Genomic DNA, 17,173 nt, shown 5'->3' on the forward strand with positions numbered 1-17,173 from the left:
TTTGCCCTCCCCTGTCCCTTGTACCTTGTGTTTGTTTTCTGTATGTGTATTTTCTATTCTCGTATTTGTGCATTCAATATGTTTGCATTTGTAGCTTTGGCCTGTGTTTTGTATTTTTTTTTGTTTTCTTTGGTTTTGGCTTGTCTTTTGCTTGTTTTGTGTGTTTTGCTTATTTTGTGTTTTTCTTTGGTTTTGGATTGTCTTGTGCTTGTTTTGTGCCTTTTTTTTCTTGGGACTCAGCTCGCATCTTTTATTGGCCAATTGGCATCTTCTAATGTTGGCGATTACTGAGTATCTTTTCTTAAATGTTGTCGGATTAGGGCATCTTTTCATTGTTTGTTCCTTTTTTTTTCTTGGCCCGTTCCGCATCTTTTTTTTTACTTACTAACTTATTTCTAATTTTTTTTATACCCTTGCAGAGGGTATTATAAAATTGGTCAGATGTTTGTAACGCACAGAAGGAGACGTTTCCGACCCCATAAAGTATATATATTCTTGATCAGCATGAGAAGCTAAGTCGATATAGCCATGTCCGTCTGTCCGTCCGTCTGTGCGTACGCGTTTTACTCAGCCATCTTAAGAGCTATCGGGATGAAATTTTTTTTGGGAGCTTTTTTTTACCCGGGTGAGATAAAGTATGAAAATCTTTGGGATCGGACTACTATATCATATAACTCTGGAACAAAAATTTTTGCAAAAATTGGAGTATCCCCATGAAATTTACCAATATAATAGAATTTGATATAAAATCTCAGATCCCAAAATTTGACCCTGATCGGATAAATAGAACACAAGTTACAGTCTATATAAATCGGTTCAATCGCTGCCGGCAGCTCTGCTTGCTGCCTACTACGTCATCATCAAATCAACAGAGCACATGCATACACACACAGACGCAACGCTACATAAACTGTATGTGTATGCGTGCGTTGCTTTGCTTAGGGAATGAGGGAAGAAGAAGAACAAATTGTACATAGTATGAAGAGTAAAATTGTTTTGTTTGTATATTAATGAATTGAGTTGCAGAAAACAAATTTTGAACATGTGAAATTATTATTGTCAAGGACTGCAAGGGTATATAAACTTCGGCATAGCCGAATTTAACTTCTTTGATATTTTTTTATATACTCTTGAAATGTGAATAAGTAATAAAAAATGGCTAGTAAAAATCTCAACTGTTTCTTATTTATTTATTTCTTAAAAACTCTCGAAATATGGTCTTCTAGACTAGAATGCCCTCTTAATTAATTAACAAAAAATATGAATTATGTAATCAGAAGGAGTGTTGCCAGAAATTTAGAGTCACCATAAGCTAGATTTAAGGAAAAAATAAGCTAGAATAAGCTAAATATTTTAAAAAAAGCTTAAAAATAAGCTAACCATAAAAACACTTGGTGTATAACATTTAATTTAAATTTTATTTTATTGACAACATTTGCCATGACGGCGTAATCCATACCTGTAAAATTAAAAGGAATATATTAAAGGAATCATTTCAAAAACAAACCTTATACGTAAAATTGCGTTCAAACCTTTAACATTTAATTGGTTTCGCAATTTACTTTTAACGATGTTAACTTGGCTAAATACGCGTTGAACAGCAGCATTTGACCAAGGAAGCGATAGAATGTGTATAGTAAATAATGCTAGCTGCCGAAAAGTGTTGTTTCTGCCAGCATCCTTATAATTAAGGACCTCGGCCCAAAACTGGGAAGTATTTTCCTTTTCCTGCCAATTTATGAAATGAATTTTTGCAAATTGAGCAACAATTTCTTCAATATTTAAGTAATTTAAAAATTTCATTAAAGGATTATCTCAGTCGGGTTCTTATTTGCACGTAGAATATTGTGTACGGCAAGAAAATCCATTTTCTTCAGAACCTAAAATCGCTCAATATCGCTGTAGTATGACCAAATGTTAATAACGAAATAAACCCAAAAATGTAGGTACAAAATACCAAAAGTCACCGAGAAATATTATTTTAGGGTAAATGTTTACTATTACTACTCGAGATTTCAGTGTTGAAAAGTGGAAAAATCGGGTAAAGCTAGATTTCAGTGTTGTCAAACGCTATTTTTTATTTGGCGCGCTGTTTGACCGCCCTGGTAGCCAAATATTTTAATCAAATTTCTAAAGTCGAGGAATATTTGGCTGCTCTGGCAGCCGAATATTGTATTCTAAACTATATTTGTTCCATAAAATCAAGAAATATTGTAAACTCAACAATATTTTCGTTTGTTGAGAATAGTGCGAACAAAAGATTCAAAATGCCCGCGTATTCGAGTATCCAAAATTCGGCATTTGGCAACACCATCTCAAAATTGAACAGCTTTTTTTAGCCGAAAAAGGCTACTTTTAGCAATAGTCCCGCTAAAAATATTAATTTTCTTTTGTTAATTACTCAAAAACTACGAAATAAATCGCCAAGGCGCACCTGAGGTCGTGCTCGTGCAATTTTTCTCTTTCGTTTGATACCAAAATTATGTAGTTTAAGGGCGTTTTGGGCCCGAGTAGTAATAGTAAACATTTACCTATTTTAGTTTGATTTGCCCCTTTAAATGATTATAAAAATACTTTATAATCCCTAAAAAAATCTTTATGTAGAAATTTTTTTAAAACCAAAGTAAGCTTTTTGAATTTTGAAATAAGCTAGATTTCAAGCTACAAGCATTTTAAGCACTTTCCAAGCTATTTCATTTGAAAATAATCCAGATCTAGCTTAAAATAAGTCAAAATGGCAACACTGGTGTTTTCCATTTGGCAGGTTAAAAAAATGACGCTTATCATTTCACAAGCTGCGCCTGCGACGACCTCATAGCAAGCTATAATGTGGACGGGAGGAATGGAAAATATAGCTTGAAAGCTTATCCCAATTTCCTGTCGGTGTTGCTAGGTAAGCAAAGTAAATTTGAACGTGCATTCTTCATTGCCTGATAAATAGTTATCTTTTCAGAATCAATTCAAAACTCTCACCCCGGCGACCCTCCCGAAAATACCCTAAGAGCGAGTTTGGCCTATGCCAAAAATACATTTAACAAACAAAAAAATAAAATTAATAAATAATAAATAAAATTAACACAATTGTTTAAAATTATATTGTCACTTATTTTTGGGAATGAAAGTCCATTAATGTTTCGTCGAAAATGTCGCCGCAATGTCGATTGTAAATCCGAGGTAAATTTTTGCTGGGATATTCTATCGACAATGTCGCCGCAATGTCGATTGTAAATCCGAGGTATAATTTTGCTGGGACATTCCGTCGAACACACGAGCGACTTTGTTATTCTTCTTCAGAGGAAATTCCGTCGACATGTCGCCGAAAAATCGATAGAATGTCCGAGGCGCTAGGACACACAATGTTAAATGTCGCCGCAAATTTGTATGGCATGTCCCCTGAAAATCCGAGGCGACATCTCAAAAATTGCCTCGGATTTTCTGAGGATTTTGCGGCGACCGGTACTGAAGGGCTACGTCTTTCGTCATCAACAGAGTACATGTCCTGCAGTACGTGTCTGCGGAGACTCTCCGTCGAGTTTCCGGGGACATGTCCGCTGTCTTGGGGGACATAGCGGCGACACGCTCATTTAAGTTGCGGCGACATTTAACATTAGATGGCCTAGCAATAAGGACAATCGGGACAACTGAGCGACATAGTCGACGGTATGTTCAGGGATGGTTTTTCAAAAATGTATTGAGGGACATTTGCAAAGAAATTTCCTCTGAACGTCGACGGTACGTCGGCAGGTCTTCTTTGCGCTCGTGTCAGAGGACGTTTCATCGACATTTGCTTTGAATGTCGACTGTTGATCGACGGATCTTCTTTGCATGCGCTTCAGAGGACGTTCCATCGACAATTACATTAAATGTCGATAGTGTTGTCCATACAAAAATAAAATACAAAATACAAAATTTTCTTTTTATTAATTTATTCATTTATTAAATTTTTATTTAACATCAAGGGTATAACAATAAACATAAACAATAAATTATGTATCTTCTAATACCGCCGGCTGTACTCCTTGAGACATCTGCAACATAAAAAATTAAAATTTGTCACTTCTATTTTTAAAATTTAGAAACTTTATTTGAATTATTTTGAAATGCATGCAAACTTACCTTTATAAATTTTTAATAATTTAAATATTTTCGCTGTAATCTTTCACACTGAAATCTTTGACAACTGTCTTGTACGCAAATTTAAATCAAATGCAAAGAGAAACGAAAATTACAAAGCGACGCGTGCCGAAATGGTAAATGAAAACAACAATGCAATGCCCCGTTTGAACTTTGTTCTTTTTGTCTTCCTTTTTGTGGCGTGCCGAAAACACAGAGTATGCTTGGCCATAACCGACGATGCATGTAAAATTATGTGAAATTTACATATGGTTCACATCAAAAAAACATGCTTATTTAATGATCAATTTATGTATAAGTAACAAGTTATTGACAAATTATGTATGTATATATAAAAATAATATGTATGGTAATAATGTTCAAATTTTTCCCTCATCCATAAGTAACAAGGGTATGGAAAAGCCGTCATGAAAATAAATATTATTTGATGCTGCATTTTTCCTATTCTTGGCTTTTTTGAGGGAAGAAGAAGAAGAACAAATTGTAAAATAGAGAGTAAAATTGTTTTGTTTGTATATTGATGAATTGAGTTGCAGAAAACAAATTTTGAACATGTAAATTTATTATTGCCAAGGACTGCAAGGGTATATAAACTTCGGCATAGCCGATGTTAGCTTCTTTGATTTTTTATGCTTACATGTAAACATAAACCAACGTCATATACAGGGAAAGCTACGTGGGCGGCTAGCTACGGTTTTAGTATTTCTGTCGGCGGGAGAGCTTTCACTGTATATTATAAATATATTTACCTTCTGTTGTGGAAAACGGTCGTAGATCATTTGTAAAAAATAACAGCCATAACGCTGGACGGAACTTTTCTTTGTAGAAATGTTTCCAGACTTTTTTGCACAGCGTCGCTGTTATTTTGGGCGCATTTATGTCTGTGAAGTCCAGAAGTGCCATCTTTCGGTTTGTATGGCACGATAGCTTTACAAACATTGCACTACACAAAATCGACAATTTCTTTGTCGTGCTTAATAATTTGGAAATTCTTTAATATATCAGCTTTGTATTGTTAAATATTGTTATTTTGTCCGATTTTCGGGCAATTAACTTTACAATTTCTTTTTGCGTGGCCATTTCTTTATCGTTTAATAAAAAGAGTGGTTTCGTTACAGTAAAAGCACATGTTCTTCGTGTTACTAATAAATTGCAGTCAGTGAGTAATATCGATAAATACTGAAAATTTTATCGAACATTTTTTGGGTCCCGATAGTTTTTCCGGGACCTGCGGGAATTTCGGGATCGACCTCTTATCCCGCCCCGTCCCGGTTTTTTGAAAATCTTTCCCATCCCGCCCAATTCCCATAAAGTTTTCGTGTCCCGCGGGATTCCCGAAAATCCCGATCCCGACGCCCATCTCTAGTACTTACATTTACTTTCTAAAAAAAACACTATAACTCACTAAAAGAAAACTGTCGAATTCAAAATTTAAATTGAAGACTTTTTCCACAAAAATTAGTTTTCACTTTTATTTCAATTTTTATGTCCGCACTACTTGAAGATGATTTGAAAAAGAAAAGTCATTCCCGCCGACATACTTGGCTAAATGTCTAATCCCTTAGTTCTCTTTGGACCCCTCTCTTCGCCTCGATTACCCCCTAAACTTCCCTGATCCCAACTTTAGAGGAGCCTAGGGGGCGCCACAAAAACACAAGAGAAAGTAATCGGATACTAAATTGAAAAATTCAAAATTCAAATTTTCTGAACACAACCAAAAACGAATCTCGAAATCGCAATTACTGCTTTTTCCAAATTTTACCTAGTAGACTTACATTCTGTTAGTGGTGACAGCTGTAAGCAAATCTGTTAAGTATAGGGAGAGAGTATTTTTGCTGGAGAGAGAACTAAAAATTATTATGTTACCACCATGATAAGCTCTGCCAGTGGCGTGCCGAAAAAGGGGTTAAGCAAAATTTTTACAGAAGTTCAATCATGACCAAAAAGAAATTACATAGAATAAAAAAAATTATAAAAGCAAAATAAAAAAAAAAATTACAAAAAAAATCAAAAAAAGCTAACATCGGCTATGCCGAAGTTTGTATACCCTTGCAGTCCTTGGTAATAATAATTTTACATGTTCAAAATTTGTTTTTTGCAACTCCATTCATCAATATACAAACAAAACAATTTTACTCTCAAATATGTAAATTTCATAGCATACTCGATTTTTATGAAAATGTTTCTTCTAGTTCTTCAATTATATAGTGGTCCGATCCTTATGGTTTTCATACTTTTTTTTTGCCGGGTAATAAAAACCCACGAAAAAAATTTCAGCCCGATAGCTCTTAAGACGGCTGAGTAAAACGCGTACGCACAGACGGACGGACAGACGGACATGGCTATATCGACTCAGCTTCTCACGCTGATCAAGAATATATATATTTTATGGGGTCGGAAACGTCTCCTTCTGTGCGTTACAAACATCTGATCAATTTTATAATACCCTCTGCAAGGGTATAAAAAAAATGTCTTTGGAGTAAACCAATGACTCAGAATTTTTCGTTTACGTAAAGATAAGCATTAAGACAAAATTATTAGGCCAAAAAAAAGTTAAAGACTAAAATTATTTCCGCCCAAAATTAATTTAGCACATTCAACATTAGGGCCTGACTAAGATATTTAATTTCATGGCTGAAGGCAATGTAGCGATCACCAGCAAAAGGCAAGCAAAAGTAATCGGATACTCCATTGGAAAATTCAAAGAAAATTTTCTGATCACAAAAACAAATCTCGACATCGCAGGTATTATTTTTTTTTTTTAATTTTACATAGTAGACTAATATTCTGCTAGTTAGTATAACACTAATTAACAATACAAGCAGCGCAAGCAGTGAAAGCAGGTTACTATCTGAAATTTATATTGCTCGCCTTTAGGGATAAAACGTTTATATATCGTTTTAGTTATAAAAAAAAAAAAAACATTCCTACTCTCATTTTTCGTTTTCATTCTAAATAAAAAAAACGGTTACAAGCGCTACCACACACTCAACACATTTGAAGCGTCATTTGCATGTTAAACATGGTGAAATAATTAGAGAGTGCGACACCAAAGAGGAGAATAAAATTTAAGTAATAAAGAAGAAAATAACTCATGAAACGAGTGAAGAAAGTATTGTAAATTTAATTGTTAAAATTGTAACAACCGACGGAAAGCCATTTATGTTCTTGGACAGCGAGGGATTTAAAGAAATTGTTGATCGAATTTATAATGCCCTTGGTATGAACCCTATGAGTCCATCAAAGATTACATTAAAAAAAATTTTTTGGAAATTATTGACGAATATGGCATAACAGCTGATCAAATATTCAGGTGAACATTAAATTTTACTTTATTTTTAATATGTTTGCTATTAATGAAAATTAAATGTATGTACGCAGTGTTACCTCTGATAATGGGAGAAACATGGTGAAATCCGTATAAATATTAAATGACGACATGGAGGAGTCTCTTTTTGAAGATGACACCGAAGAGGAAAGTTGCATGAGAAAGCTTGATGAAGTGAGCTTGGCAAACATCCATCTGTTACGGTGTGCAGCGCACACTCTTCAGCTGTGCGTCTATGATGTTAATAAGCTAAACAAGATTAGCCAAAAAATTGGTATCTGTCGTAAATTATGCAAAACATTGCGTACTGAAACTATGAGGTAAAAATATATTTTATTTGTATAGACGTATATTTATTGAGCACAACAAAAATATACCATCACTCGATGTAGTCACCAGGTGGAATATAACATACTTAATGTTGAAAAAACTAATTGAGTTAAAAGAGTTCCTGGCCACAAAGTGTTGCATTAATACCGACATAGAATGGGACTGGGTGGAGACATATGTATGCATGTCGAAGCATTCAAGGACGCATATGATGCGACTATAAAGCTGCAGGAGAAACATTTAGCGTACATTTTTCATTATATGGGTGGAACTGAAACTACAGTGCCAGAATAGCAAAAATTTTCTTAAACAAAAATTATTGGCACAGATTAAACTTCGAGAAAGCAAATTGCTTGAAAACGAAGCATTATTATCTGCTATTTATATGGCTCCACGAGTGAATCGGAGTTTAACAGACCACCAAAAATATTTGGCAAGCAAAATTTGAAAAAAAAAAAAAATGGATTTTTGCCTGTTTGAGCTGAAACAAGTAGGACGAAGTAGAATTGAAGTTTGGGTCCTGTTTTATTTACATATGTCATAGCTTGTAGACACGTGTTCTTTGTTTGAAATAAGTACAATTGCCTTTTGGCATTTTACATTGCAAAAATCATAGCTTCTAAACCGATAGAGTGATTTTAAAAAAAAGATTATGGTAAAGAAGCTTCAAAGTGATTGTTTGTCAAGAGTGTTAGGTGTTCGTGGTGCTGATATATTTAAAATCAAAGTCAGAAAATATTTCCAAGCCTGTTTTTTCTTTAAAAATCAAGCGAAACCAGTTTTTTTTTCAATCACAAATGGAATTTATCATTATTTTCAACGACTATGTAACATTTTACAATGTTTTATTTCGATTTTACAAAAAGTAAAAAATAAAAATTAAAAAAAATTTTTTATGTTAATTTTGAAAATTTGCTATTGATGGCTGATTTTTTTTAAAATAATTTTCAATATTTACATTAATATCTAATAAACTCAACATTTTGGGACTATAGTTGCTATTTTCAAAATCATTTGGATTTTCACACTCATGGAAAACTTTCAAAATCCCTTTATTCTTTAACAACATGGTAGCACAAATAAATAAAACTGTCTTGAGTTATATTGACAAATACTATTCAGTCCGGATTTGATGTGTTTCCAATAAAAACAAACAAGCCACAGGCAAATATGCATGCGCTCTTCTTATTATATCTCCGCATATTGGGACTATATATGTACATCTGATAGGCAAATATTTCACCTACCCAGTGTAAGGTCCGGCATTGATCCTAGTCGATTCTTGTTAGTTGTATTCCACCAAAGTAAAAAAAACCTCAATATTTAGTGTATTTTTAAACGCTTCTAGTTCAATAACGATTTGAGTAATTATTAAAATTTATTTAACATGCTATTAATAAAGAACATACTTTTCAGATAAAACCTGAGATCGATTGTTGAAATCGCCCAATATTCAATTTTAAAGTTTCAATTTTTTGTAATAATTATCATTTATTCCCATTTACTAAAAATGTCTCAACTTTGGGCGACTCTAACACCTATGAATCTCAACCGATGGATTGGACTCAAATTCTCTGAAGTATTCCCTATCAATTGTACAAACTTTATTTTGTAAAACCAACATCGCATTATTATTTATTTGTTCCAAGTTAAGGGGGGATTTTGAAAAAATGGAAAAATTTTTTTTTTCACATTTCGATAGTTTAGGTATTTAAGAATATTTTCCTAAAAGGATATTTCAAAATTCGAATTATATCTGAAGTTATTGTCATTTGGGTGACGTAGCATCCAGACCGGTTTGGGCTAACCGTAAAACTTTGAACGCGTTTATCTCGAAACTATTTTGTTCGATGCGATCGTCATAATATCTCAAGATCTAGTAGACCGATTTACTTGAAATTTGGCATGAATATTTTTTTTACATTCCTTTATAGCATGAACCATTGAAAACTAAAAATGTTTAATTTTCAATTAAAATTAATTAAATTGCGCGAAAAAATTTGTTTCAATTTGTTTTTTGGTTCATACCCTATTGGCATTTGTACAAACCAAGACATTCATAATTCATGAATTTTTTTCGGATGCACAGGAGTGTAGATATCATGACGGTAGTGACACTGTTTTTTTCCCCCCACCTCTACTTTAACGACGCATAACTTGCTGAAATTTTTATATTTATTTATTTTTATACCCTTGCAGAGGGTATTATAAAATTGGTCAGATGTTTGTAACGCACAGAAGGAGACGTTTCCGACCCCATAAAGTATATATATTCTTGATCAGCATGAGAAGCTAAGTCGATATAGCCATGTCCGTCTGTCCGTCCGTCTGTGCGTACGCGTTTTACTCAGCCATCTTAAGAGCTATCGGGATGAAATTTTTTTTGGGAGCTTTTTTTTACCCGGGTGAGATAAAGTATGAAAATCTTTGGGATCGGACTACTATATCATATAACTCTGGAACAAAAATTTTTGCAAAAATTGGAGTATCCCCATGAAATTTACCAATATAATAGAATTTGATATAAAATCTCAGATCCCAAAATTTGACCCTGATCGGATAAATAGAACACAAGTTACAGTCTATATAAATCGGTTCAATCGCTGCCGGCAGCTCTGCTTGCTGCCTACTACGTCATCATCAAATCAACAGAGCACATGCATACACACACAGACGCAACGCTACATAAACTGTATGTGTATGCGTGCGTTGCTTTGCTTAGGGAATGAGGGAAGAAGAAGAACAAATTGTACATAGTATGAAGAGTAAAATTGTTTTGTTTGTATATTAATGAATTGAGTTGCAGAAAACAAATTTTGAACATGTGAAATTATTATTGTCAAGGACTGCAAGGGTATATAAACTTCGGCATAGCCGAATTTAACTTCTTTGATATTTTTTTATATACTCTTGAAATGTGAATAAGTAATAAAAAATGGCTAGTAAAAATCTCAACTGTTTCTTATTTATTTATTTCTTAAAAACTCTCGAAATATGGTCTTCTAGACTAGAATGCCCTCTTAATTAATTAACAAAAAATATGAATTATGTAATCAGAAGGAGTGTTGCCAGAAATTTAGAGTCACCATAAGCTAGATTTAAGGAAAAAATAAGCTAGAATAAGCTAAATATTTTAAAAAAAGCTTAAAAATAAGCTAACCATAAAAACACTTGGTGTATAACATTTAATTTAAATTTTATTTTATTGACAACATTTGCCATGACGGCGTAATCCATACCTGTAAAATTAAAAGGAATATATTAAAGGAATCATTTCAAAAACAAACCTTATACGTAAAATTGCGTTCAAACCTTTAACATTTAATTGGTTTCGCAATTTACTTTTAACGATGTTAACTTGGCTAAATACGCGTTGAACAGCAGCATTTGACCAAGGAAGCGATAGAATGTGTATAGTAAATAATGCTAGCTGCCGAAAAGTGTTGTTTCTGCCAGCATCCTTATAATTAAGGACCTCGGCCCAAAACTGGGAAGTATTTTCCTTTTCCTGCCAATTTATGAAATGAATTTTTGCAAATTGAGCAACAATTTCTTCAATATTTAAGTAATTTAAAAATTTCATTAAAGGATTATCTCAGTCGGGTTCTTATTTGCACGTAGAATATTGTGTACGGCAAGAAAATCCATTTTCTTCAGAACCTAAAATCGCTCAATATCGCTGTAGTATGACCAAATGTTAATAACGAAATAAACCCAAAAATGTAGGTACAAAATACCAAAAGTCACCGAGAAATATTATTTTAGGGTAAATGTTTACTATTACTACTCGAGATTTCAGTGTTGAAAAGTGGAAAAATCGGGTAAAGCTAGATTTCAGTGTTGTCAAACGCTATTTTTTATTTGGCGCGCTGTTTGACCGCCCTGGTAGCCAAATATTTTAATCAAATTTCTAAAGTCGAGGAATATTTGGCTGCTCTGGCAGCCGAATATTGTATTCTAAACTATATTTGTTCCATAAAATCAAGAAATATTGTAAACTCAACAATATTTTCGTTTGTTGAGAATAGTGCGAACAAAAGATTCAAAATGCCCGCGTATTCGAGTATCCAAAATTCGGCATTTGGCAACACCATCTCAAAATTGAACAGCTTTTTTTAGCCGAAAAAGGCTACTTTTAGCTATAGTCCCGCTAAAAATATTAATTTTCTTTTGTTAATTACTCAAAAACTACGAAATAAATCGCCAAGGCGCACCTGAGGTCGTGCTCGTGCAATTTTTCTCTTTCGTTTGATACCAAAATTATGTAGTTTAAGGGCGTTTTGGGCCCGAGTAGTAATAGTAAACATTTACCTTTTTTAAAACCAACCTTTTGAATTTTGAAATTTTGAAAGAAACAAAGTCTGATATTTAAAGAGAGAGCGAGTATACATCAGGGGTAGGCACCCATAGCCCGTGCGGCAGGGGTAGGCACCCATAGCCATATTTTATTCACTTTTCATTTTTCGCAGTGTAAAGCAAACACATACACTGACAGTTTGCGCTGGCTCTTTTTGTGCCTACCCCTGCCGTGCAGTGTTGCCAGATTTTAAGGGTCAAAATAAGCTATATTTACAAAAAAAAAGCTAGAATAAGCTAAAAAAAATGTTAAATCGGCTAAAAAATAAGCTAACCAAAAAAACACCAGATAAATTAGAATTTTTGTTAAATAAATGGAATTATTTCATCCACTTCTTCATCTTTATTAGAGTCCGAATATTTTTCGGCTGTACGGATTAAATTTAAATAATATGTGGGCAGCTGGTAGTTATGGCAACATTTGCAATGACGACGCAATCCATATCTGCTTAAATAATTGATTTGTATACATTGAACAATTAAACATTTTTTAAAACAAACCGTATGTATATTGAGTTGAGCGTTTTCACATTCATTTTATTCCTCAGCTCGGTTTTAATAACGTTCATTTGACTGAACACACGTTCAACCGCTGCATTTGACCACGGTAACGAAAGGATTTTTACTGCAAATAATGCAATTTCTTCGAAGGATTTGTTTTGGCCCGCATCTTTATAATTTAATACTTCAGCCCAAAACTGTATTTTTCCTTGTATTTTCCCATGGAATTAGGTGAATTTTCTCAAATTGGCACATAATTTTATATATTTCTTCACACTGAAAATTTTTTAATACAGATATATCTTCTGTATTTTTGGTTGTTCGCAGTACATTTTCAACCGAAAAAACTTGCAATTTATTTAATACCTCATAGTCTGAAATATGATTACGCTCTTAAAATAACCAAAACGCGTTCACTATATATTATATTTATTCTCGATTACACTCTTAAAATTACCAAAAAGAAGTATCAATTATAAAAAACAATGTTTTGGGAGCAAATTTTTTTCAGGCTAAAATAAGCATTTTGAAATAGAAAATAGGCTAGATTTCAGGCTATAAGCATTTTCAGAAATTTTCAAGCAATTGAGGTTTGAAATATGCTAGATCTAGCTTGAAATAAGCTAAAATGGCAACACTGCTGCCGTGCGGACACTTTTCTTCGGCATATGATCGTGTGCATGCCGAAATCAACACGAAGTGCACTTGAGAGCGTAAAAACAGAATTAGTCTGTTGCAGCATTTTGACGCGAGCGCATCTATGTCGCGTTGTTGGATAAATGAAAAAATTAATTTGGGGTTGTTTGATTTGATCATCAATTGTGCTGGTTTGAGCGATTGCGCCATATTTTAACCACTTTTCATTTTTCGCAGTGTAAAGCACACACATACACTGACACTGAGGTGTGATTGCGAGGAACAAAAGTTGAACGTGTACTTCGTCGCGTCCTTTTTATACCATACACCCATAGGGTGAAATGGTATATTAAAGTCGCCAAAATGTATGTAACAGGCAGAAGGAAGCTTCTCCGACCCTATAAAGTATATATATTCTTGATCAGGATGAACAGCCGAGTCGATCTGGCCATGTCCGTCTGTCCGTCCGTCCGTCTGGGCTATAAGAGCTAGAGCCACCAAATTTGGTATGTCCTTCCGCCCGTCCGTCCGTCTGTATGAACACGCAGATCTCGGTGGCTATAAGAGATAGAGCCACCAAATTTGGTATGTATACTCGTGTAGTATGTAAATGTATAAAGTTAATTGGAATTTCGGCCACGCCCTCTTACGCCCCCAGAAATCACATAAAACTGTTTTTCTTAAAAAGTATAACAGCTAGAGACATCAAATTTGGTTTATATACTCGTTTAGTTGGGGCGCAGAAACTAAGTGTTCAAACTTTTTGCCACGCTCCCTTCCGCCCCCGGAACTTACATAAAACTTATTTTCTTAAAAACTATGACAGCTACCGACATTAAATTTGGTATGCAGACTAGCTTAATGGACGCGCAGATATTGGCCACTTAAACATTTTGCCACGCCCACTTTCGCCCCCGCAAATTAAACAAAACTGATTTTCTCGAAAACTAACAAAGCTAAAGTCACTAACATTAGTATGTACACTGGCTTAGTATGCGTGCAGAGTATATATATTTTCATATTTTGCCACGCCCACTTCCGCCTCCATAATTTAGAAAAAACCGATCCCCTCCTGTAGTTTTTTGACCATTGCATTCAAATTCGGCAGACTAATTAATCTTATCTACTTCTACCAAACTACCAAATTTTATTGAAATCGGATTGGAAACATGCAAAATATGCGTATGAACGTATGTTACTAAGCGGTCCACAAGGACAGAATTGGCCGTTGGCTAGTGGCGGCGCTAGAGTGCTCGTGTGTTTGTAGAGTGAGCGAGATAGCACATAGTATGAAGCATGTAAAAACAATAGACATACATTTGGTTTTCGAAATTTGAAATATTTGTTTCACCTAGTGTATGGTATACCCAAGTCGACGAGTCGACTTACTTGCTTCATTTATCCTACCTTCGTACACCGAGTGGCCTATATTCCACCTGGCTGCCTGAATTATCTAAAGGAAGCCGAGCCGGAGCGGTATAACTCCCAACGCCCCCCAGGGGGGAAATACCTGGTCGTCAGGCTGAAGGAAATGGACGGCGAGGAGCCAATGGTGTTTGGGAGTAGTAGATTGCTGCTACATTCGCCTCCAATCCATGGCGAGTTGCCACTGCGAGCGGCTGCTAGCCAGCAAGAGGACACCCCAAAGAAATCTCGGGATGCCATGAGCCCAGACGGAGAAGCAGTTAATGCTTACGACTGTGCCCCACCGAAAAGGTAAAAATTGCAGCCTGTCTGCAAAGAACTATCGGAAATGGGCGTACTGTTGGAGGAGATCTTGGAGAAGATAAAGCCCGAGAAGAAAGGAAGCAAGCGGGCCATCACCAACGCCCTTCGTGAAAAGGTGGAGAGCTGCAGGCGGAAGTCAGCTCCCGACTCAGCGGGCACCCGACCGAGACAGTTACATTGGATGCAAGTACCAATTGCTCGAAGGCGCCACCTGAGCGTGCCAGTCGTGGGCAGCAGACCGAAGCAATGTCCCCCATGACCATGCTTTCTCGGCCTACTCAGACTTCGCCGTTGGCAAAGCGAGAAGACAAGACACTAGGTTCGTCTGAACCAGCTGGAAAGCAACTGCGGCAGCCGAGTGCTCACGCATCTAAGCAGCGTTCTAAAAAACGGTACCCTGTGAAACCCCAGCAGCAGCAGCAGGAGTCACCTACTCCTCAAGGCGACAAACCGCACCTCCCAATAGCGGATCATGAGACTTCCGAGGACAACCAAGGCTGGAAAACAGTCGGCCCACCAAAGCCTCGACGCGTGGTGGCTCCTCGAAGTAGGCCAAACACAGAATCAGGCATAGAGCCGATGCAATTCTGATCGAGGCCAGCAGCGGGCTCAGTTATAGCCAAGTCCTAACGATGTTGACCAGACGTACGGATGGCAAACTAATCCACGTCCGTGAGCATGTCTCCAGAGTACGTCGCACAGCTAAAGACGCGCTGCTATTGGAGCTTCGCAAGGACTCTGCTACGAGTATAAAATCGCTCCAGGACGACATCACCCAAGTGCTGGGTGCAAAAGCCGGTGTGAAGGCCCTTACACAGCTTAGGACGGTAGCGGTCTACAACCTAGATGCAGGGGTGACCCCTGAGGAGCTTCTAACGCAGCTATCCTCGCAAGCTAAGATAGACGTAAACGCGCTAACCGTTAAAAGCCTCCGGGCAGGTCTCCGGAACTACCAGACGGCAATTGTGAGCGCACCTGTGTCTGTGACCCGAAAGCTCATCGAACTTGGTCGCGAAGAGATGGGCTGGGCTAACTGCCGAATTAGAGAGCTCGAGCAGCGGCCTTTGGGCTGCTTCAAGTGCCTAGCTACTGGTCAAGGAGGACAGATCAAACTGTTGCTCAACCGGGTGGTAGAATTAGCTGCAAGGGCAATTGAAGGTACGAGATGGAAAGGTGGTGCCAAAGAATACTGCCTTGTGGTAACACTCGACATCCAAAACGCCTTCAATTCAGCGAGATGGAACAGGATCTTGGAAGCGCTTGGGGCCTTCGGTATTCCGAGCTATCTCATCAAGTGCGTAGCCAGCTATTTCTGCAACAGGAGGATACGATTCTGGACAGACGCAGGTTTGGAGGAAAGGGTCGTATCTGCTGGCGTCCCACAAGGGTCTGTTTTGGGTCCCCTGCTATGGAACGTCATGTACGAAGGTATAGACGTAAACGCGCTAACCGTTAAAAGCCTCCGGGCAGGTCTCCGGAACTACCAGACGGCAATTGTGAGCGCACCTGTGTCTGTGACCCGAAAGCTCGTCGAACTTGGTCGCGTAGAGATAGGCTGGGCTAACTGCCGAATTAGAGAGCTCGAGCAGCGGCCTTTGGGCTGCTTCAAGTGCCTAGCTACTGGTCAAGGAGGACAGATCAAACTGTTGCTTCAAGTGTGGTGTAGCAGGCCACAAGACAGCCGTCTGTGCCTCAATGGAACCGCATTGCTTCCTCTGCGCTGCGCAGGACTTAAACCCAAAAAACCACCTTGCGGGTAGCCGTCTAAGCCCAGCTACAGGCGTATCGAAGACTCCCAATGAGCTTTAATGACCCAGCCAATCCCTGAAGATCCTGCAGTTGAACCTGAACCACTGCATCGCAGCCCAACAGGTCCCTGTTGGGCCAAGAACTCGAGCGGCAGAGCAGCGGTGTGGTGTTGTGGTAGTAATGACGGCGTATTGGAGGACATTCTACGCGAGGATGGATTTGTGAGAGCGAGGTTTGGCAGGTATTGGCTCTACAGCTGCTATCTCGCGCCTAGCTTGACCCTGGAGCAGTTCGGCCGGACGGTAGACAGCATCGCTGAAGACATTAGAGGGCGACAACGAGTGATTATAGGTGGCGACTTTAATGCTTGGTCAGTCGAATGGCGAAGTACTCGCTCGGACGCTCGAGGTA

The sequence above is a fragment of the Drosophila tropicalis genome, unplaced genomic scaffold, assembly GCF_018151085.1.
Source record: "Drosophila tropicalis isolate 14030-0801.00 unplaced genomic scaffold, ASM1815108v1 contig_108, whole genome shotgun sequence".
NCBI classification, from domain to species: domain Eukaryota; kingdom Metazoa; phylum Arthropoda; class Insecta; order Diptera; family Drosophilidae; genus Drosophila; species Drosophila tropicalis.